Source organism: Ursus arctos, unplaced genomic scaffold, assembly GCF_023065955.2.
Source record: "Ursus arctos isolate Adak ecotype North America unplaced genomic scaffold, UrsArc2.0 scaffold_6, whole genome shotgun sequence".
In the NCBI taxonomy this organism is placed as follows: domain Eukaryota; kingdom Metazoa; phylum Chordata; class Mammalia; order Carnivora; family Ursidae; genus Ursus; species Ursus arctos.
Window position 1 is genome coordinate 55,501,911 of NW_026623078.1, and position 24,927 is coordinate 55,526,837.

The following is a 24,927-nucleotide window of genomic DNA, read 5'->3' on the forward strand; positions in this document are numbered from 1 at the left end:
TAGAGACAATTATTAACACACCCTTGATATTAAGATAACTACATCTATCTGTATCTATATTTAATTATATTATATCCCATAAATTTACTCTTTTACATATGACTTCTCTCAGATGTGCCATGAATATTCTACCATGTTGCTAAGGATAAATATGCATCCTCATTTTTAATGCCTGCATAGAAGTCCTTTGTGTGGCTATTACACTGTTAATTTAACCAATCCACTATCAATACAATGGCTAATTTTTCACGATTAATTTTATTTTTTATTTTTTATTTATTTTTTTAAAAGACTTTTATTTATTTGACAGAGAGAGAGAGAGATAGCCAGCGAGAGAGGGAACACAAGAAGGGGGAGTAGGAGAGGAAGAAGCAGGCTCCCAGCGGAGGAGCCCAATGAGGGGCTTGATCCCAGAACGCCGGGATCACGCCCTGAGCTGAAGGCAGATGCTTAATGACTGAGCCACCCAGGTGCCCCTCACGATTAATTTTAATACTGTTTTTGATACATGTGAAACATTGCTTTTCTGGAAATTCTTATCAATTTCTAATTTCACAAGTAGGTATGAGACAGCATACCTACTCATGTTCCCACCAATGGTGTGTTTACATTTAAAAAAAAAGAAAAAAAAATCTTGCCAGCTTAATAGAGGGAATACATTTCTTTGTTGATGTTTGTATTTTTAATATTCTTTTTTATTAAATGGAAAATTATAAAGAAGAAGGTATCATTCAAAATCCTGCCACACACAGATAACTATGTTAAAATCTTAGTGCTAAAAAAAATAAAATCTTGGTGTTTAGCCTTCTGAACATTTTTCAGTGCATACATGCATATGATTTTTTAAATAAATGGGACTATACAATACATGCTATTTTCACCAATAATATATTTCATAAAATTTTTTAATGACAAAATGATAGTCTATTGTGTGTATTTCACCATTTCCCTATTGTTGAATATTTATGTTGTTTCTTATCTGTTTGCTGTTATATAATAATGCTGTGATGAACATCCTTATATAGAGTGTTGCTCACTTGTCCAATTATTTCCTTAATATGCTCCTCTAAAAATGGAATTGTTGGGTAAAGAGTATACATATAGTCAAATTGTCTCTTACAAATACCAATTCCTGCCTTTATCAGCAGTGTATATAAATACCCATTTTCCCACACTCTGGCCAACACTGGATATAATAATATTTTAAATCTCTTCCACTAAGATAGATGAAAGAAATGTTAAATTATATAGCTTAGATTCAGTGAGATAGTCTTTTATATTTACTATTATTATTTAATGTTTATTGACTATTACCATTTCTTCATTTGTTAGTTGCTCTCTGATGTCCTTTGTCCATTTTTTCTAGTAGATTGTTCACCTTTCTTTCACTGAGGAATCCTTTACATATCAGAAGATATTAACACTTTGTCTGTTACGTGATTGTTACTTGACTTTTAATTTTGATTATGGTGATTTTACTAAGCTGGCTTTTAAATATATATGCAGAAAAATCTACAAATATTTACTGATATCCTTTCTGCCATGGGATTTTTCTGCACTCTAAAATTATAGAATTATTTTAAAATGTTTTCTTATAGTGTTTTCTTATAATCTAGAAGTCATTCATTATTTAGAAGTTTTTTTCCCCTGACTTTTCCTAACACCTTATGACTCTCTTACCTTTTCCATCAATGTGAAGTACTATTTTTTATACATTAATTGTCATACATCTATATATCTATTCTCTTAATAGTGCTTAAAAATAAATATTAATAATAGACAGGGCATGTCCTTATAATATTTAGCTTTTCAGATTCCAATATTAAATCCATTAAGATTTTCAGAGACTGTACATAAAATTTATAGATTTAGTGAGAAGCTTCAGCTCCATAATATTGACCTTCTCATTTAAAATAGGTAATTCTCCATTTATGCAAAACCTTTTTTATAATTCTCTTAAAAAGTTTAGATCTTTTATGAATATATTTTTCACATTTATTGTTACATATATTCTTGTGTTTTTTATGATGATGTTATAAATGATTATATCTATATAATACACACACATAGTATATTTAAAATAAAACATGCATTTAAAAAGTGCAGAAAAACATAACTAATATTTTTGGAGTGTACACTTGTTTAACCACCACTGAAGTCAAGACATAACATTCTCAGTGTTCCAGAAACCCATGAAAATGCTGCACGATCTCACTTTTATGAGGAATATAAAAGAGTGAAACCCATTAAAAAAAAAAGAGTAGAATGGTAGTTACCAGGTGTTGGGGCAGAAGGGTCGAAATAGGGAGATGTTGGTCAAAGGGTACAAATTTTCAGTTACAATATGAATAAATTCTGGAGCTCTAATATAGAGCATGGTCACTAAAGTTAACCATATTGTATTATACACTTGAAATTCGTGAAGAGGGTAGAGCTTGAGTATTCTCCCTACACACACACAAAAGAAAAGGGTTAACTGTGTAAGATGATAGGTATATGAATTACCTTGATAATAATATTTATTTCACAATGCATATCAAAACATCAAAAACATATGCAATTTTTGGGGATACCTGGGTCACTCAGTTGGTTAAAGCATCTGCCTTTGGCTCAGGTCATGATCCCAGGATCCTGGGATCGAGCCCCTCATTGGGCTCCTTCCTCAGCGGGGAGGGAGCCTACTTCTCCCTCTGTCTGCTGCTCCCCCTGCTTGTGCATACTCTCTCTCTCTCTTTCACAAATAAATAAATAAATAAAATCTTTAAAAAATATATATACAATTTTTGCAAATATCCTCTCCTATTCAGTACGTTGCCTTTTCATTTTGCTGATGGTTTCTTTTGCTGTGCATAAGGTTTTTAGTTTGATATAGTCCCACTTGTTTATTTTTGCTTTTGTTGCCCTTGCCTGAGGAGACTAATATTGTATATTAAGTATACTTCAATTAAAAAACCAAATATATAGTTTTTTATTTCTCAGTAATACTTCAGTAAAGCTGGTAAAATAAAAATAAAGTTTAAAAAAAGTTGTCGTTTTATATATTTTGTCCAGTTCTATAATTATTTAAGGCAGGAAAGTTGTTCTGGTCCCTGATACTTGCATTTCGAGTAGAAGTCACAAAATTAGAAATATTTAGAAGGAAAAATAAAAATAGTTATTATTTATAGAGGCTATGATTACTTAATAAAAAAGCTTAAGAAGAAAATAAATCTAAAAACACATCTAATGAAAGATGTCATTATAGAGGCCAATTATAAATTAAATTTATGAAACTCTTATAAATTACAATTTTAAAAGACTTCACTCACAATACCTGCAAGAATATAGAATCACTACATGTAAATTTAAGAAATATGGAGTAAGAAGTAAAGAGAAAACTGTTCAATTTTCCTGAAGAATATTAAGTTAGGGAATATCATGTTTCCAGGTAGCAATATCAATAGAATAAAATAAATTTTCTTTCCAACTACACCTATAAATTTTATTTAGCACTCAAAATAACAAAGCCAAACGATTGCCTTGAGTGACACTAAAATGTCACATGATAACATTTTATGTTCTTTCTGAAAAACATCTCTTGGAAAGTAGGAATAAAAGAATATTGCTATACTTGATAAACATATAACTCAAAACAACCAGTAATATCATAATAATGATGAAACACTAAAAGTACAGCCATTAATATCAGGAAAAAATAGGGAGTCTCACTATTTCCATTATTTATCATTGTTTTCTAACTTTTAATCAATGTTAGTCAAGAGGAACCCTATAGGTTTAAACACTGGAAAGGAGAAAATAAATAACATAATTTACTGATGACATAAGACAAATTATTTCTTTAAAAAAGAAAGAAAATCAATTAAAATATTGAAAAGAGTATTAGCTAAAGTAGAAGGTAAGTAATTACACAAGTTTAGATAGAAAACATAATGGCTATTTCAGTTTAACAACAAAACTAAACTGTATTATTTAGAGAAGTACACATAAACGATAGAATAAATAAGGGCAAGGGAATGATTATCACACGGTAAGTTGCTGATCATTTCTGGGAGGAAGAAGAGGGTGATTATTGGAGAGGAACACATAAATGGGTTTCTGAAACACTGAGATGTTGTATCTTGACTTCAGTGGTGTTTAATGAGTATACACTTCATTAATATTGATTATGTTTTTCTGAGCTATTTAAAGGGATGGCTTATTTTTCAATGCAAGATTAAATATACATACATACATACATACCATGTGTATATATATGCGTGTGTGTGTGTATATATATATGAAATCATTCATAATAACACCATACATTAAAAAAACACAAGAATAAACTTAACAAATGTGAAAAATATGTTCATAAAAGATCTAAACTTTTCATGAGAATTATTTAAAAAGTTTTGCATAAATGGAGAACTACTTATTTTAGATGAGAAGGGTCAATATTAGCTGAGCCTTCTCACTAAATCTGTAAATGTTATGTACAGTCTCTGAAAATCTTAATGGATTTAAAATTGGAATGGAGCAAAAGTATTTCAAAATTAAATCTATATATAAATAGATTAATGGTAAAAGAATGGGGAAAGATATACAATGCAGATACAAGCAAAGGAAAGCTGGAAAGGCTATATTTATATCAGGTGAAGTAGATTTTAGAACAAGGAATATTACTTGGAATAAAAAGGGACTTTTAATAATGATAAAGGAGTAAAATCATTAAGCAGACAAAATACTCTTAAATGAATGCACACCTACTAAGAGCTTCAAAATACAGGAAACAAAACCCAACAGAACAGAAAAGAGAACTCAACAAATCCAGAGATGTTACTGGAGATTTCAACAGTCTTCTCTCAATAATTGATGGCACATGAATTTGGAATATGAGTAAGTATATAGAAGACACGAAGACTGTCAACTAATTTGACATAATTGATAGTTATAGAACATTCCACCTAATAACAATAGGATACACAATACAATTCTTTAAAGTTCACAGGATATTCATTAAAGATAGACCATATTCTGGGACATAAAATGAATCTCAATGAACTTAAAAAGATTGTAATCATACAAGTATGTTCTTTGAACACAACAGAATTAAGAAATTGATAATAGAAAGATATCTGAATTATCCTTGCATAATTGGAAATTGAACACCTCACTTCTACAGAAACTATAGGTCACCAAAGTAATCAAAATGATCATTAGAAAATATTTTCAAATGAATTAAAATAAAAACACAACATACCAATTTTGGGGGGATGAAGCTAAGGCAGTGGTTGTGGAGAAATTTATAGCCTTAATTATTTATATTAAAAAGGAAGAAAGGTCTCAAGTCAGTAATCTAAGTTTCTTCTTCTTCTAATAAACTAGAAAGAGAAAAGCTAATTCAATTCAAAGCAGAAGGAAATTATATAAATAAGAGCTAAAATCAGTAAAATTGGAAATACAAAGGCAATAGAGAAAAATCACCAAAACCAAAAGCTAGTTCTTTGAAAAGGTCATTAAAATAATGAAACTACAGATAGTAAAATAATAATAATGGATTATTATGAACAACTTAATATCAATAAATTTGACAACTCATATGAAATGGACACATACCCTGAAATACAGAGACTATTAAAGCTCACTAAAGAAGAAATAGATAACCAGAATAGCTCCAAATCTTTTAAAGAAATTGAATTTATACTTAAAAACTCTCCAAAAGAAAACTCGAAGCCCCTATAGATTTATTGGTAAATTCTAACATTTAAGGAAGAAATAATAGCAATTCCACACAAATTCTTACAGAAATAAAAGAGAAAGAAACACTTACCAACTCATTTTATGAAGTCACTACTACTCTGGTACCCAAACCAGACAAACGCATTACAAGAAAGAAAACTGTAGGCCAACATCTTCTCATAAATGAATTCAGCAGTATTAAAAAGGATGATACATTATATATTTTAAAAAGATAATGTATGGTGACCAAGTAGGATTTATCCTAGAAATGCAAAGTTATTTCTACATTAAAAAATCAGTGTAGTTTCCCATATCAAAAGAATAAAGGGGAAAAATCATAAAGATCATCTCCATACTACAGGAAAAGCATTTAACAAACTTCAGTACCCATTAGTGATAAAACTCTCAGGAAAAGAAGGGCACTTCTTCAAAGTTGTGAAATACATCTATGGGACAATCTACAGCTTATATGCAATGGTGAACAAATGAGGGCTTTTGCATAAAATCATTGACAAGGCAAGGACATCCACTCTTACCATTCTGTTCAACATTGTATTGGAGGTCCTAGCCAGAGCAATAAGGAGGAAAAAAGTATACCAATTGGAATGGAAGAAATAAAAATATCTTTATTCATGATTATGTCTGTATAGAAAAATCCTAAGAGTTCTAAACAGATCTACTGGAAGTAATAAATGAGTTCAGCAGTTTCAAGATATAAGGTTAATATAAAAACATCAATTGTGTATCTCTAAATTAGCAATGGATAATTAGAAATACCTAGAGATCAATTTAATGAAATATGTACAAGACATGTACATTGAAAACTATAAACCATTGCCAATAGAAATTAAAAGAGACATTATGAATCAAGAGATATGTCTTTGTTCATGGTTGAAATCTATAGATGTCAATTTTCCCCAAGTTGATCAACAGGTTTAATATAATCATATTCAAAATCCCAATAGCTTTTTTGTTTTAGAAATTGGAAAACTGATTTTAAACATTTTATGGAAATGCAAAGCACCTAGAAGAGCCAAAACAAATTTGAAAATATGAATCAAGATGGATTCACACGACCTGATTTCAAAACTTGCTGTGAAACTACAGTGTCACCAAAGTAACAGATAAACAGAACAGAATAGTCTAAAAAAAAAAAAAGACTGACAAATATATGGTTAAATTTATCTCTGACAAAGGTGCCTAGGTATTTCAATGGGGAAAGGATCATCTTTTCAACACATCGTGCTGGAGCAATGGAATATTTGCATGCAAAACAATTATCTCACACTCTACACAAAAATTAACTCAGAATGAATCACAAACCTGAATGTAACATATAAAATTATGAAACTTCTAGAGGAAAACAGGGGAAAAAAAGCTTTGTGACCTGAGTTAGGCAAACATTTCTTACAACTAACCCTCATAAGTACAAACCGAAAAAGAAAAAAAAAAGATTAATTAAATTTCAAAATTAAATCTTTTGTCCTTCAAAAAATACTGTTAGGAAAATAAAAAGGTAAATCATAGATTGAAAGAAACCTTTGCAAAAGATATAACTGATAAAGGGCTTTAATATATAAAAAACTTTTTCAACTTAAGAAAACATACCAATAAAAAGTGGACAGAAGATTTGAAACAAAGGCTTTACCATAGAAGATATATAAATGTCAAATACACTCATGAAAAGATGCTTGACATCACTATTCATTAAAGAAATGCAAGTCAGAACTACGAGGAGATACCTGCACAGAGCCTCTTAAATTGCTGAAACTAAGAAAAACAAAAACAAAACAAAACAAAAACATTTCTGAATGTTGCCAAGGATATGGAGCATCTGAGAGAGCAAAATTTTATAGCCACTATCAGAAATAGTTTGGCAGATTGTTATTAAAGATATAATTACGCATAGCCCACAATCCTACTCTTAAGTATTTACTTAAGAGAAATGAAAACATGTTCATACAGTGCTTTACAATAAAATACTTATAGAAGCTTTATCAGAGTAGTCCCAAACTGGAAACAATCCAAATGCCCATCGACAAGTTAATGGATAAATAAATTGTGGTATAGCCATATAATGAACTATTATACAGCAAATAAAAAGGAACTACTAAAAAATTCAAAAACATGAATTAATCTACGAAGCATTATGCTAAATGAAGGAATCCAAATACAAAATACTTCTCAAAGATCCTATCTTTGAGAAATTATAGGAAAAGCAAAACTATAGTGACAATGTGGATCAGAGGTTGCCAGGATAAGGTGTAGGATGAAGTGACTGATTTCAAAAGTCCACAAGGAAACATTTTGTTGATGGCCTATTTCACGATTATGGTCACAGTGACAAAACTGTGTAAGTTTGTCAAGTCTCATTAAATCGTACACTTAAAATTAGCAAATTTTATTTTATGTAAATAATGCCAATATAGCTGGTAGATACAAATTTATACATTTTAACTTATACATTTTCTTTTGTTTTCTGGCCTCATTGACTCGCACTTTTCGAATTACAGTAAGTAACAGTGGTAATAGAATAACTTCAGGCTTTTTCCTGATTTCATGGCTGATATATCTGTTTTTCACCATTACGTATGATGATGGACTGTTGTTTTGGAATAAAACATCCTTACCATGTTCAGTAAGTATCTTATATTCCTGTTTTGCTAAAAGTTTTCACCATGGAACATCTACTGGCATCCATCTACATGATCATATGGATTTATGCAACGCTGGTCTAAAATATGCTTGGTTTTTTACGTTTATTTATTAAATGTAGGATTTTTGCCTCTGTTTCAAAAGTGAGATTAATTGCCAATTTTCTTTTTTGTTCTATCTTTACTAAATTCTGTTTATGGTTATAGTTATTTTATAAAATGAATTGAAAAGTTTTCCTTATTATTATATGCTGTGAGACAGTTAATAAGATTGCATATGTTCCTTGGGTATTTTAATATAATGGGCTTTTGAAACTACCTGGGTCATGTACCTTTTGTGGGTACTTCTCTAGTTCTCCCAGGATTATTGCATTACTTTCGTTAATTTCTATTTCCTTAAGAAATTACTAGGAATGTTATTTTAACCAAGATTTTCTGCTTTAGAAAAACAGAGTTAAATAAATTTAATCCTGTTATTCTGTTATAATTTTAAATTGCTCTACATGGTTTGTTCCATTGTTTGTGTTTTCTCTTTTATATTAAATTGTTACCAGAGTGCAACTACTTCCTTGCTTTTTTTTTCCCAAAGAGGCAGCTACTAGATTTGCCATTTTTTGTAATTTTTTCTTATGTTTTACTTTATTTTGTTGCTCTTTTTCTAGTTCCTGGTTTTTACTTAAGTTCATTTGTAGTCATTGTTTTTAGTTTCATAAGATACTTACAATTATAACATACAAAAAGACTTTGGTTATATTTTATGTTTTAATATATAACGCTCTTCTAAAAAAATGCTCTCTCAAAGAGTGTAGTTATTATTTTTGATATCCTCAACAATTGATTGTACTTTAGACAGTGGGGAGCTCGCTGAGATTTTGAGCAAGGAAATGCTATGATCAGATCTATAAAGAAATACTCCACAGAATTGTGGAGAATGGATCACAATGAAGAGACACGATGGGGTTTGAGAGTCTATTTCAAGAGTTTACGTTGAGAGACAACTGTGATGTGAGCAAAAGCCACACTGCAGAGGTTGACGAATTAAAGTAAGAGAAGATGAGGAAGCAGTGAGAGCGATCGCAACTTAACCAGTCAGGGTCAGCTATGTCTGAGGACAAAGCACTGGCTAAAATAATAATCAGATAAATAATAATCAGAAATGAAGCCTTGAAAATTTCCTGGCGCGGAAACCACAGCGCAGCCACATTTACAATTCATCAGACACTTTTGAGACAACAGGCGTGGCCCGAACGGAACGCAGTTTTGAGGGTGTCAGCCCAGCAGAGCTGGTGATACTAGATTGCAGTCACCCCCCCCCCCCCTTACCGTGGTTTTGCTTTCCTCATTCTTTCTGCTTTCCGCATTCTTTCTGCTTTCCGCATTCTTTCTGCTGCGGAGGTCGGTGGCGCAGTCCTGACGCAAATGATCTTCTGACGTAAGATCGTAAGGTCGGAGGTCACTAGTAGCCTAACGCTGCGTCACCATGCCTACGTTCTTCATGTCACTTCATCTCCTCACGCCGCTATTTTATCATCTTACACGGTCCCGAGAAGTAAGGTGAGTACATACAATAAGCTCTTTTGAGAGGAGAGGCCACTTTCACATAACTTTTATTACAGTACATTGTTATAATTATTCTATTTTATTACTAGTTATTGTTACTCTCTTGCTGTGCCCAATTCATAAATTAAACTTTATCATAGGTGTGTACATATAGGAAAAACATAGTATATACCTAGGGTTCAGTTCTATCTGTGGTTTCCCGCATCTATGGGGGTCTTGGAATGAATCCCCTGACAATAATGGGGGACTATTGTATAAAGAAGAGAGGCTCTTTAGGGAAGGACTGAAGTTGCGCTGAGGTAGAACTGCTCTGTGAATGATTTGACTCGGGCACGTTTGTATTGGTTGAGGGAAGAGTCAGTGATGAGGGAAGTTCTGTTTGGAATCAAATAATGACAGGATGCCTTAAATCCCTGAGGACCTGGTCCATCATCTACAGGCAAATTTCTTTTTCATCTCGACTTTTCTGTTTTCTCAACTATACACCGCATTTTCTTCGTTAAGCCGTTGTTCCACCATAGCTCGCCTTCCGGTCTCAAAAATACCACACAAAAATTTGTGGTGTTATAAATTCTGTAACTTGAATGGACACATCTCAAAAATTCACCACACATAGTTTTAGACCAATATTTATTTTATGAATATTCATTTCTATTATTTACCTCTGAGCATGTTATAGAAAACGTGCTTCTTCCTTGTATAAATAAAATACTGCTTGCTTTACCTCATTCTTGACCAATGTATTAATTTCTCTATCATTTTACATTTTCTTTAATAGTAGCTATCTATTTAAAATATTTAAATACTAAAAAAGTACACATCTGTAATGAAAAAATTAAGCAAAACCAAGACATATAAGATAGTATGTGTCCTCCCAGGCTCTGCCCTGCCCAGCATCACCCAGCTCAGGACGCCCGGGCAGACACTGCTAATACCTTGCTGTATAGCCTTCTAATGCATTTTCAATTCAAATGCAAACCTAAATAAATTGTTTTTTCCAAACTTGTATTATGATATACATACAAGTTTATAACTTCCTTTTTTAAAATTAAACAATGTATCTTGGATTTCATATTTCAGTGTTTACAAGATCTTCCTCTTTCCTGTATATTCCTATAATTTTCCATTATATGGATGTATTATAATTTTTAATGGGACATTTATGTGGGTTTTTTGTCATTGTCATTTTGTAGTTATAAAAACACTTTCAATCCTTTGAGTTTTGCAAAATTTCCTTTAGGATGAAATCCCACAGTGGAAATGATGGATCAAAGAGTAGGCACAATTCACATTTCAAAAGACATTGTCAAAAGTTTATATCAATTAATGCCCAGCAACAGTTTAGGAGGATACTAGTTTTCAGATTAATTCTTGTTTTATCAACATTTTTCAATGTTTAACTTATTTATTCTGAGTCAGAGCCTCTATGAAGAAATAGTGTCATAAAGACAGAAAGTCTTGCATGGTATTCTCTCAATCAATAATGTTGTTAGTGCTTTAACTTTTGCAGCGAGATTTCATATATATTATGCCACTAAATCTTCAAAAGAATTTTTTGAAATACATTTTTTAAATCTTCACTTGTAGAAGAGAAAGTTTAGGCATGAGAGGATAAATTACTTGTTCAGAATCACACAGATGCTAAGTGGTTCATTTGGAAATCAAACTCTGAGGTTGCACACTGAGGTTTGATAAATATGACTATTTAAGTTCAGCTACATTATGTTCTGATAATTGATAATATTTTGACATAAGACTTTTTTTTCAATTCAACATTATCCTACATTATACTACCTTAAAACCAGCATATGTTATTTTATTGAACATCCTTATGTATTTAAACATTATTTTATCCTTTCTTTGAAAAGTTTTAATGACAAAATGTAATATTAAATTTTGGAGAAAAAAAAAACCTGTCAAAATATAAATACCTACTTTTTGTTATGAAAGCCAATTAACATACAAGATATGAAATACTACTATTTTCTTTGCAAAGAGGCTACTGGCATCAGTGTTAAGAAGGTTTGGGGTCAGAAAAATATATTAGAGATCTATTTATGCTACTTTCTTTCTAGATGACCTTAGAAAACTAATCTCTCCAAGCCCATTTTATGCATTCATAGAGATATGAATGTACTTACCTTATATTGCCATTAGGAAGATTAAATAAGATCTCCTGTGTGAAGTGGTTAGTAAAGTGCCTGGCACATAGATGGCACTCAATCATACTGCTGCCCTTCTTATAATTATTATTGTTCAGGCTTCTAAGACTATAGGCTTTTTTTTCAGAAATAAATATATTTCATAAAATTAGGTATTCCCATGAATATTAACTATCTTTCCTGTGTGACAGAAATCACCATTTACATATCCATTAAGTTATTTCTTTCACTCATTTCAAATATGTAATTTATGTTATAATCATGACACAGTAAAGCTGAAAGGGACCTCAAAGATCATATAGTTATACAGATAAAGACATTTAAGACCAGATCTGTTAAAATAATTTTCAAAGTCACAGATTCTTGGTGCCAAAATTCCTCATCTCTCTTCTTTCTCTTTAGAATTCATTACTTTATTTTAAAAATTATTGTGCATGTTTGAAATATTTTCCAGTAATTTTTAAAATTGTAAGCCAACTATTAAAGAATTCCATTGGTATCACCAGTGATTGATACACATCTCTCCTCATTTTATAGAAGTGAATTTCTGCCAGTTCAGAAATGTGTGAACTTTTCCTCTTCCTTATGCATGTTTAAGTATTTTTAAGAAAAGGTGACCAGACTGCAATTTTGGTAATTGTGCCAACTTCTTTAGTAAGGAAAAATTTAATTAATTTTGCATTTGTCATGTATCTTGTCTCTGTGATATTAGGGACACCTAAAAACTTTATTCAGTAACCAGTTCAAATTAAAAACATCTCCATGCCTGTCTATAAATTGTATTGCAATTCTGTAATTGACTAAAATTATCTAATTATCATAATAGTAACTCAAGAAACTTAGACGATAAATAGAGAAATGAATAGTTTATAGAGGTAAGTAAAATTGGATTGTTGTTTTACCTTCATAGTTAAAAGCCTTGGTTCTCTGCCAGTATACCATCAACTATAAAATCAGGTCAGACACACAAAAAAGCAACCCTTTATTTGTATGGTGGCTGCCTTAAAAATAAGCTGGTTTCTAACTTTATTTTATTTTATTTTTTTAAAGATTTTATTTATTTATTTGACAGAGAGAGACAGCCGGCAAGAGAGGTAACGCAGGCAGGGGAAGTGGGAGAGGAAGAAGCAGGCTCCCAGCAGAGGAGCCTGATGTGGGGCTCCATCCCAGGACTCTGGGATCATGCCCTGAGCCAAAGGCAGATGCTTAATGACTGAGCCACCCAGGCGCCCCCTGGTTTCTAACTTTAATTCACCAGAGAAAATTTTGAGCTCAAGCTGGCCAGACAGCTCCCCATTGGCAAATAGGAAAAAATAATACAAAACCTTTATTTTCAAGTTGGTTGTTTGTAACTTGGGTTCTTTTTCCATAGAAGTAAAGTGCGATTCTTTTCTGAAAACTTCAGGAGAAAGCCAAGTATTCCATAGATACCTCTAATATTATCCTTGTGCTAATGTTTCTATTGAGAGTCCCAGTGATCCTATGGAAAATACATCTACTTTTGAGGAGTTAGATTCTTTATGAAGGATGTAAGTGGTCAAATTCAGAATTTCTGAATGTTTACCTGCTTGTTTTGGCTATTTATTCATCTGCTGTTGGCAAGTTGAGACCATCAGTAGCTAAGATACTGCCTCTTAAATTTAAATAATTAAACATTTGGCTTATATGTTTTAATTGTAAGAATGGTATTCAAAGGATTATATTTTCTGAGTGTATTATCACTAAATTTTATTTCCTAATAGGAGAAAAATCATGATTACTTTTCTCATCTTTTACTTAGAAATAATAAAGTGGATTCTAATGGAAGCAAAGGAGGACATATAATATAAAAATTATTTCTTAAATATTTGTGTTAGAGATAAAGGAGTGAAGACCAGGGAGAGAGGGGAATGGAAGGATTGTGATCAATTTCATTCTTTGACACCATAGTGTGACTGTGTTGGGACCTTCCTGAGACTGAACCTTGAAGGCGAAACAGAAGCGTGAAGTTATTGGATGAAGTTTAGAGAGGAAAAGTTACAGACCCAGAGAATAGTTGTGGCTGGAGCTACTGAATCACTTAACCGCTATATGTGTCAGATAGCAGCTCCTGCCAATCCCTCCTTTCTGCTCTACTACTTCGGTCTCTTTTTTACCCCCATGGCTGGACTCAACTGAGATGGGGCAAGTGGGGAGAAAGAACATTCCTTACTAAGGCAAGTCAAGCTGACGTTAGAAAAAGCCTCTTAAAAAATGCTTCTGGAATATGATGATAGAGACACAAAATGCTTGATTTATTCTATCACGCTTTTCCATTGAATAGTCATGAAAAATAAGGTGCACAATTTAAGAGCAATGGAAAATAGGAATAATGATTAATGATTTGCTGGGCCTGGGAAGAGAATCTACTTACCAAAGAACATGGCCCATAAGGTAGGCAGATAGTAAAAGAGTACCGTATTCCCCTTCCTTCTACCTTTCTATACAAAATACAGATTCATGAAGTTTTGACAGTAGGAAAAGGAGCTTGGTCCTGCTCTTGGAGCTGCTTTATAAGGAGAGAATGCCTATTTCAGATCCTCATCTTCTCTCCTGTTCTCACCAATCAATCGGTCGATCAATCAATCAATCAATAAAATTTCTTTTTACCTCATCCCTTCACCAAGACACAAGAGGGTATCTTGTTGGAAACAGAAACAATGACTCCATTTTGCATCTCTGAGATTAGCATTGACGAGCTAGGCAGGAATAAGAAAAAGACTCCAAGGCCTATGTATTTAGTTTGCTTTGTGGGTTGTAATTTTCCATTCACCTTTCTAGCAAGAGAACAAAGACTAATAGATAATCTTATCCAAGATTAAATTCTGCTGTTCTTCATAAAAGCTGGGCAGCAGTGCCAAGAGATTTTTCCTCAAAACTGAATATCCACTAAGTATAATAAGGTGTAACTAATACTTGGCTCTAGGTTAAGATCTTAGAAGGATTGTAATGTCTATCAGGGAGTCTATAAAGGCAAGTAATGTTGGTGCTACGGGCTGGACCACAATGTTTTCAGTTATGAATGACAAGTATGAAAAGTAGCCTATAAATATATTCTGAAACTCATAATTATTCATAGCACTTTAGGTGCAGGGGGGAAATAGTTTGAGAAAACAATTTTCCTCAAGAGTGTGAAGAAAAATTCAGAAATCATCTATTTTGGGTCATTACTAAATTTACAAATGTAGCATTTATGGAACAATATATAAAAATGATACGGTAGAGAAAACAGAAAGAGCTGGCTTGGAGGAAGTTAAAAGGTAAGCAGGGGTGTTTATAAATTAAGTAAAGTCCTCAAGGAACGTAAAGATGCAGTAGTATTACTAACGATAGCATTAAAAGCAGTAGGAGGATAGCTGGTATCACAAGAAATAAGGGTCCATGATATTGAAAAGAACAAAAGTTGAGAATGCATCTGAATACAATAGGAAATGATGTAAAGATAAAAATGAGGGGAGAGAATGTGTTGTCATATACAGAACAAATTAAATTCACATACATATTTAGTAATATATTTATATGTATATCAATCAACATATGCATATGCATGTATATTTACCAAGATTATATTGATATAATTTGTACACATTCATACATAGAAAAGATAGCTGAATGTAGTAGAATAAGACTTTGATATAATAAACATGATGTCTTTTTAAACTTAGTTTATTGAAATATATCATACAATGAGCAGTAGTTCATAATTGTGCACAACTTGTGAATCAACACAAAATGAAAAAGCCTATGTAACCACAATCCAGGTTAAGAAATTCAAAAAATTACCAGTATCCTGAAGCTCCCTTGAGACCTTATCATTCTCTATCCCTTCCTTCCTGTCCAAAGATATCCATTCTTCTGACTGATCGAATAATTTTGCCTGTTCTTGAACTTTATGTAAAAGTAATCATATGGCACATATTCTTTTGCTTTTAGTTCCTTTTGCTCAACATAAGGTTTGTGAGAGTCACCCATTTGTTGTGTGTAGCTTTAGTTCATTTATTATCATTTCTGTAAGGTATTTCATTGTATGACTATCACAAAATAATTATCCATTCTTCTATTTATGAACATTTGCTCTGTTGCCAGTTTTTGGCTATTGCAGATAATGCTATGGATATTCTCATGAATGTCTTCTGAGGTATCTGCAGACACCCTTGTGTTAGAGTGAAATTGTTAGGTATGTGATACATTACATTTGTAGAAAATGCCAAAGCTTTCTAGAGCAATTGTACCAGTTTACATTGCCATCTATCAGTTCCTGTCGTTCCTTAATCTTTGCCCAACTTAGCATTTTCAATTTTTAAAATTTTATCCATTCTGGGGGCACCTGGGTGCCCATCCAACTTTTGACTGCTCAGGTCTTGATCTCAGGTTTGTGAGTTCAAGCCCCACACTGGGCTCCACACTGGGAATGGAGCCTACAAAAAAAAAAAAAAAAAATTAGCCATTCTGTTATGGTATGCAGTGGTGTCCCACTGCAGCTTGAAATTGCACTTCCATGATAGCTAGTGAGGTGGAACATCTTTAAATGTGTTTCTCAGTTCTCTGCCTGCTGTCTTTTTATGAAGTTCCTGTTTATGTCTCCTGCTTATTTTTCCCTTGAGTTGTTTTACTTTTTCTTATTTATTTGTAGGAGTTCTTTATACACTCTGCATATGATCCCTTTGTTGGTTATATGTATTGTGGAAATCTCTGCCCTGACAGAGTCCAACTGTTAATTTTTCTCTTTATGGTTAATGCTTATTTGGTGTCCTTTTTTGAAAACTTTCTTTTTCATTTCTCTTGTGTTTTATAAACTTTATTGTTTATCTCTCGCATTTAGATCTTCTAAAATTGTGTTTTCTGTATAATAGAAGTCAAGTTTAATTTTTTTCTGCTTATAGGTATCTAATTGTCCTAAACCATCTATTGAAAAGACCATTTTTCCCAACTTATCTTTAGTCTACCTTTAATAATAAGTCAAATGTCCATATATATTCAAGGGTCTGCTGCTACACCGTCTATTCTCTTTTGCAAGTTTAAGTGTCTATTCTTTTTTTTTAAAGATTTTATTTATTTGAGAGAGAGAGAGTGTGAAAGAGAGCACAAGAGTTGGGTCAGGGACAGAGGGAGAAGCAGACTCCCCACTGAGCAGGGAATCCTAATGCAATGCTCAATCCTGGGACTCTGGATCATGACCTGAGTGGATGGCAGATGCTTAATCGCCTAAGCCACCCAGGCACCCTAAGTGTCTATTCTTTGCCAATACTGTATGATCTTAAACACTTGCTTCGTGAAGTTTTGATACCTGGTAGAATAAGTCTTCCCCCATTACCTTCTTCAAAGTTGTCTTGGTTAAACTTGGCCCTCTGCATTTCCATATAAATTTTAGAAACAGCTTATCAATTTCTACCAAAATCTGGCATGTTTTTGATTGTCAGAGCATTGAATCATAGTTCTACTTATGGAATAATTGGCAACTTTACAATAGTGAATCTTTTTTTTTTTTAAGATTTTATTTATTTATTTGAAGGAGAAAAAGTGAGAGAGAGATCATGAGCAGGGGGAAAGGGCAGAGGGAGAAGCAGGCTTCCTCCTCAGCACCCTGGGATCATGACCCAAGCCAAAGGCAGATGCTCGACCAACTGAGCCACCCAGGTGCCCTACAATAGTGAATCTTAATAATGTTTTACATTCCTGATAATTCCTATTATTTGACGATCCTTCTCCTCCAATTCCAGTCCAGGAAGGAGCAAGATATTACTTGCTCATTACTTCAGATAATTAATACCAAAACAGAACAGAAATCAAATTGTCAATTTTTGTTTTTGGAACTCATAGCAGAGCTAACCAAGGATCTGCAAGTCCTTGGTTGTAAGCCAGAAAGAGTGTGCATAGTGAGAAACCCTAAAATGACAGAATGTTCAGCTGACAAATTGTGGCTTGAAATAGAATCATGGTTCAGATATAGAAAAATAAGAAAAATTACATGAGTTTTAAATATTTTAGCAATTTAAAATTTTTTCAACCAAAATTTATTTTGGGACCTGATATTTATATATAATTATGCCAGATATTCTTGGCTAAGCAGAGAAATGTCTTGTTCTTAAAAAGGACTGTAATACAGTAAACATGTAAACTTGTCCCAAATTAATTTATTAATTTGGAAAAATCAGATTTTTTCTACCCCATAACTTAAGGCAAAATACATTCAAATATAGTACAGAGTTAATATAAAGGATAGCAGTATAAAATTGTTGGGAAATGTGGGGCATATTTATTTGATTTTGAGATAGGTGAATAAGGATTTTCAAAGGAAATAGAAAGGGAAAGATTAATGGGTAGTCATTTGACTAAGAAATCTAAAACTTCTTGATATAAAAGTAAAATCTAAATCAAAAATATTACTGATATAAAAAATAAAATCCACAATATATAAAACTAAAAGTCAACCACCTGAAAATAAATATTTATAACATGTGTCTAATAATAAGATGAAAAAACTCATTTTAATAAAAATGCAAATTTAAAGTCATACTCTTTTCAATACTAAATTGAAAAAGGCAAGCAATGAATTATTACCAAATATTGAGTAAGGTGCTAAAAATCTGCAATCTTATTTACTACTGATGGTAGATAATAAAAATGTTTCTGATAATCAATTTGGAAATAGATATCAAATTCCTTTAAAATATTATTTCATTAATTTACTAAATATTCTAGTAATATAGTGTAAGGAAATGGAAATACACATTAAGATGGTAGTATTATATGGCAATAAAAATGTATTAGTCACCTAAATACCCAACAATAGGGCATTAGTTAAATATTTTGTAGTGTATAGTAATAGATTCTATGCTACTATGTAAAAAAAAATTACATTTTATATATTTAGTGATGTGGGAAAATGCTCACAATACATTTAAATGATTAAAAGGAATATATTGTTATTAATATATGATAGAGCATAAAATCCTAATTTGTAAAATTATGTTCATAGAAGCTTCTCTTCCTGACCTCTACTATACAGAAGCATCTGGTGTTTCTTCTTCCTTTTATAAACTATCTTTCCTAATGTCAATACTTATAGAGAGCTGGCAGCTGTCTAGAATGCCAACACTTTTGTTCTACCTTTTGACTTACATAGGTAGACAGAGATAGATTTTTTTGTTTATTAATATAATTTTACTTGGTATTATACTTAAAAAGTCTAATTATGGATTAAAATGTATAGTAAACTATGAGTGCTAAAAGAGAGTAATTGTTTATATAAACCAAAGAGAGTTCTTTGAGCAAATTCAATAAATTTGGCTACTCAAATAAGAGAATTTGTTTAAATTATGGGTAGACTAGAAAATTGTGAAACACTGGGGGAAAGATTTAAAATCTAGAATTCTGCACTAGTATTTCTTACATGTATTTATATTATTGCTCCCATTTCAGGAAAACCAATGTAGAAATAATTTGCAGTTCACTAGGAATATGATTTATGTTATAAAGATGATATGGTGCTCCCATCAAAAGACCTGTAGTCAGAAAAAAAATTTTGGTTCTACATCAAGAGATTAATGAAGAAATGATTATATATTAAGTTAAATTTATAGATTGTATGTATATAATTTTTAAGGATTCTGCACCTTAAAAAACTTTTTCTGATTAACCAAAGACTGGTGGCTGTCAGATAGGAGGACTTCTACTGCATATGTTTGTATAGAAAAAATATTAGGAGTCTTTTAACACCAGAATGTTTTTTTTTTTTTTAAAGATTTTATTTATTTATTCGACAGAGATAGAGACAGCCAGTGAGAGAGGGAACACAAGCAGGGGGAGTGGGAGAGAAAGAAGCAGGCTCATAGCGGAGGAGCCTGATGTGGGGCTCGATCCCATAACGCCGGGATCACGCCCTGAGCCGAAGGCAGATGCTTAACCGCTGTGCCACCCAGGCGCCCCTAACACCAGAATGTTTTAATGGTTGTCTCTTGATAGTCATGGTTTTTTTTTTCGAACATTTATTTTCCAATTTCTCTGTAATGAATATGAATTACTTTGGTCACAATTTAAAGTTATTTGAAACAAAAAGAACCCCCCAAGCCTGTCCTTCCCAAAAGGCACTGGGATAGTTGCCCAAATATAAGGTCACTGGCCTTGTTGCCCAACTGTGGGGTGAGCTTGAGGTGCTTGCTTCCATAGCTTTGGCTCCTATTGGAATTTGTGAAGGCTGAATGGACCTGGTACAAGGCCATCTGTTCTGTGTTCTGATGGACACACGTACGAATGGAACAATCTGTCTTAAGTTTTTTCAAGGTGCACAACTACACAAAACTCATGATACAAACAAGCATACCCTACAGCAGGCAAATGTACTTAGTGCCCCAACCAGTGTTCAGAACCAGGCAATGAATGATGATCCTTGTGAAGGACTAACACCTTGGTGCTTCTAAACCCTAACCCAGCACTCCAGGTACACTTTGTTGGTAGCTTATTACAAGCAGGTTACACAGTAACTTGACCATATGTATCATGTGTTTGTCACTCAACACATGACTACCAATCCTTTGCCTAGCACATACTGATTCTATAAATAGTATGTTTTTCTTTAGAAGATTGTGAGGGGGTACACATGAAAATAAATTTGGTTTAGATGATAAACTATATGACTATAGGTTCTATGTCTTTTCTGTATAACTTCTCGAGGTTAAACACAGCTTGAACCGTGTTGGAACTAAATGCTAGTTAATGGCTAGTGAAGTGTCTTCCATTTTGCATGAGTGCTTTATGTCCGTGGTATAACATTAAGTGATGACATATTCTTTTGAATTATATTTATATTCCCAAATCCAATTCCCTAATTTGCTTTTCTTTTCTAATGTCTTTTTTTCCCCCACTGAAGTCCATAGTATTAAAAAAAATACTTATTCCCTGAGAAGATATTGAGCTTTTGCTTAGGGTCATACATAAAGGAATTTGATTTAAATAATCACAGGAGTTAAATTGCATCTGTCAGGGAGTTCTACATTTTTGGCAGTTATAGGCTGCCTTTATTCAGTTTAATGATGAAGATTTGACTTTGTTGGATTTTTTCTTCTTGGTAAAATGAATGGTGCATCTTTCTTTAATTGTGATCCTCGTCAACCATTTGGCCCAGTAATGGTATGCAAATTAAACTCTTTAAAAATTAATGCTAACATTTATTAAATAATGCATCATACAAAAAGTTAATTTGAAATTCCAAGTTGGGCTCCCTGTCTGCTCATGAGAAAGTATTTTTTTGTGCCATCTTCATAAAACATCTTTATAGTCTTTCTAAATACCTTGAATGTTTTTCCAGTATTTTGCAAAATTATCACTATGGAGACTGTTCATGAAGACAGACTCTATGCTTTTCAGTTTGATTTGTATAAACTCTCGAATTTTGAATTCATGTCACTGCTCTGAGTTTCTAAACTTAAAAGTGATTACAAATGTTTCTTTACCAAAATTTAACAACAAGTCTAACTAAAGGCTATATATACTTAAATTATACAAGCTTGCATTCACTTCTGGTTCTCAAATCAGAATGTGTATCACATGCTCGTTTGGCAATTGTAAACCTTAGATAATATCTCTACCCAGACAGCAATGAACACCGGTATTCAGTGTTATACATTAGTGATTTTATAAATTTGATTTGGGAATTTTAAATTAGATTGTGACCATGATCAGCATAATCTAAGAAGAATGAGCTTTCTTAGATCTGAGAGGCAGCTTGGTGTGATTTTTAAGAACAGGAGTGCTGGAGCATGACTGCTGGGGTGTGCATGCCAACCCTACGAGGTCCTGGCTTTGTGGCCTCAGACGAAGTGCTTAACTTCCTGGGCTCAAGTATCCTCATCTATGAAAATGCCAACAGTGATAGTACTTTTCTCATAGGATTGTAATGAAATTTAAAAGAAATGATAAATATATAAAGTACTGACCCATAGAAAGCACAGAGTAACCATTAATGTCTTATTATCTGGAACATGTTCCTCTCACTGAGAAAACTTGAGCTATACTGTGTAAGTGAATCTTCAAAGATTTGACAATAGTTTAGATTTGACTTGCTAGCATAAGAGCAAGAGTCAAATATCTCTTCACTTTGCACTGTCTATAGAAATGGAATTTGGGAAAGAATGTAAAACTCTTCATTACAGCTGTTTCTTCCATTCAGTGTAAATTACCAAAAGAGAGCTTTCCCATGCATGTCTTTATTTCAATAAACTTCATTTAACATCTACAATATGCAAGGCTTTGAGATGACATTAAGGAGGTAAACATAGTAAGAGGAGATCTGGTTCTTATCCTCAAAGAGTTATCTGTATAGTTAGTAAGATTTCAATAATCAAGTTAAACATAAATTTAAAAAACAATATTTCAAGAATTTAAATAATGAAAAAATTCATGAGAGCCTCTAATTAAACATATAAAAAGATTATATAAACAATAAATGCATTTGCTTATTTTATATTTATTTATAACTTTCTTATTCCATAAAATATGTGAAGTCCCCATGCTAAGCATTGAAAGAGTAAAATCTTTATGGTTGGGCTAGTCTATGAGGGCTTCATGAAGGAGGTGGACCTCATGATGACTGAAAATTGAGTCCCAGACAGGTTTCATCTCTTAGACTGTCCTGTGTTAATAGGCTATATACATAGCTAAATTGGAGGTGGCTGTAACTTAAGGGCTCAACAATTGACATCATGCCTAATTACTGTTCAGATCCACCCTGCAGTAAACTTACTGAGCTTTCATCAAGAAGAGGCTATCATAGATCACAAGCCTGATCATTTCACTAGTTCTGTATTTACTGAGGACCTAGTCAGTATCTCCACATGCCCCACCCCCTGAAAAAAAAAAATTGAATATGTCCTAGGTACTGAGAAGAAAGAAATGAATTTGTTGTTGGTTCCTGGCCTTCAGTTGCTCACAAAACATGTAACAAATATTTGTTATGCTTTATGATACATGCTGTGATAAGAGTAAGCCAGAGGTGTGATGAATAGGGGGGAGTGTGTGGGGGTGTCTGTTTCAGGGAATGCTTCAGAGAGGAGCCAGAGTTTTTCATTCTTTGCATTCCTGAATGGAAGCCAAATAAAAGTTTTAATTCTGGATCAGTTCAGAGTGCTTCGCAACTTTTTCCTTTCCACAGAATCTAAAGCTGTGATCAGTGAGTAAAAATTGCTAAGATAAGTATCAATCAGCCAGGAGTTTGTGGGACAATCACTCTTTTTGACTGACACTTTGGTATCATTAGAGTTTGTTTCAAAAATGGATTTTGGGTTTGGATATCTGAGTGAGTTGGAAAATACTCTAAGCTGTAAATAAGAGAGTGTTCCCAATTAGTACTAGATCTGAGCAAATGCTGTTTCCCACCATACTTAAAGGAGGTTTTTAAAAAATTGTTCATTTAGTCCTTTATTTGTTCAATCACTTATGCATGTGCCAGGCTCTGTATAAAATTTTTGGCTGATTTGGAAATGAATCTTCATGGATTCTTACAGTCTAATGTTTTATACATAGTTGTCTTACAGAATTTCCAAAGTCCATTAGTGGGTAAGAATAATCATCTCATAGGCAGGGATATATTCTATTGTAGTATGGTCTTAGATGTAGAGACAACTGAAAATAAGGGAAACATTCAAGTCCTAACCAATTCATTAAATATGAAATCAACTCAATTGGAAACCATATAACAATAAATAAGATACAAATCCTTCAGCTTAAGGACATAACAGTCTAAATTCAAATGATGAATAGGACGACATTTATTAGGATATTGCATTAGTATCAATTCATTATAATTTTAAGTGATGGTTAAAAAATTGGGGGGTTTCTGAGAGTGCTACTACTACCACTAATAATGACTGCCAAGTGCTTTATAATTTAAGATATAGTTCTTCCTTACAACAAGTGTATAAATATGTACAGTCATCTCTATTTGCAAAGAAGGAAACTGAGACTGAGAAATGTTGAGTGATTTGCCTTCTGTCAGGAACGAGTCGATAAGTGGTAAAGCCTATATTATATTTAATCTCTACTCTGTCTGTCAGGAGTCTGGCTAATAGAAAAGAGATATTTCCAAATGGTCAACAATGAAAGAATTAAGATGGCTTAGCTTTTATGCACTGAATTTTAATCACGGCATCTGAGGAGTTTTTTCAGAAGACTGCTTTTACTCTATTTTATCATGGTCTGGGTAGATCAGGTACTGATGATCATGGAGGTAAGTATCTCAGTATATATGACTCATATAAATTACAAAAAAAATTGTTTCATATTTTACTAGAATCAAGATGAAAAATGTTAGAGCAGGGAAATATGCAATATGTATATGCATATGAATGCTAGGAGTAGAGTAGCTAGTGATTACATAATCCTTATTATTCTTTATATTAGGCAGGGAAGGCCTTCTGGAATAGGTCCTATCTCAGAGCCTGATTGAATAATGGGAGATAGGTAGTTGGCAGAGATGGGAGGGGTGTCATTTCTGGCAGAGGCTAGGTCTTAAAGGTGGGAGTTAGTAAAGGGTTTTGAAAAACATGTTTAAAAGAATACAGGGATTAGTAGGGGTAGTTGAAGATAAGAAAAGTGAGTTTTTGTCTCTTTAATGAAACATTTTGAAACAGAAGAAAGTTTTGTTTTTGTTCTATAATTGATTGTAATATATGGTTGGGATTCCACTATAATGCCCACTAGACTCATGCCGTAGCAGATATTTTATAGGACTTTAATTTGTTTAACTATAGTTAAAAATAAAGATGGCCTGACGAATTGTTGAGGGCTAGGCATGGGAGTATAAATTGCTAGGACTATTT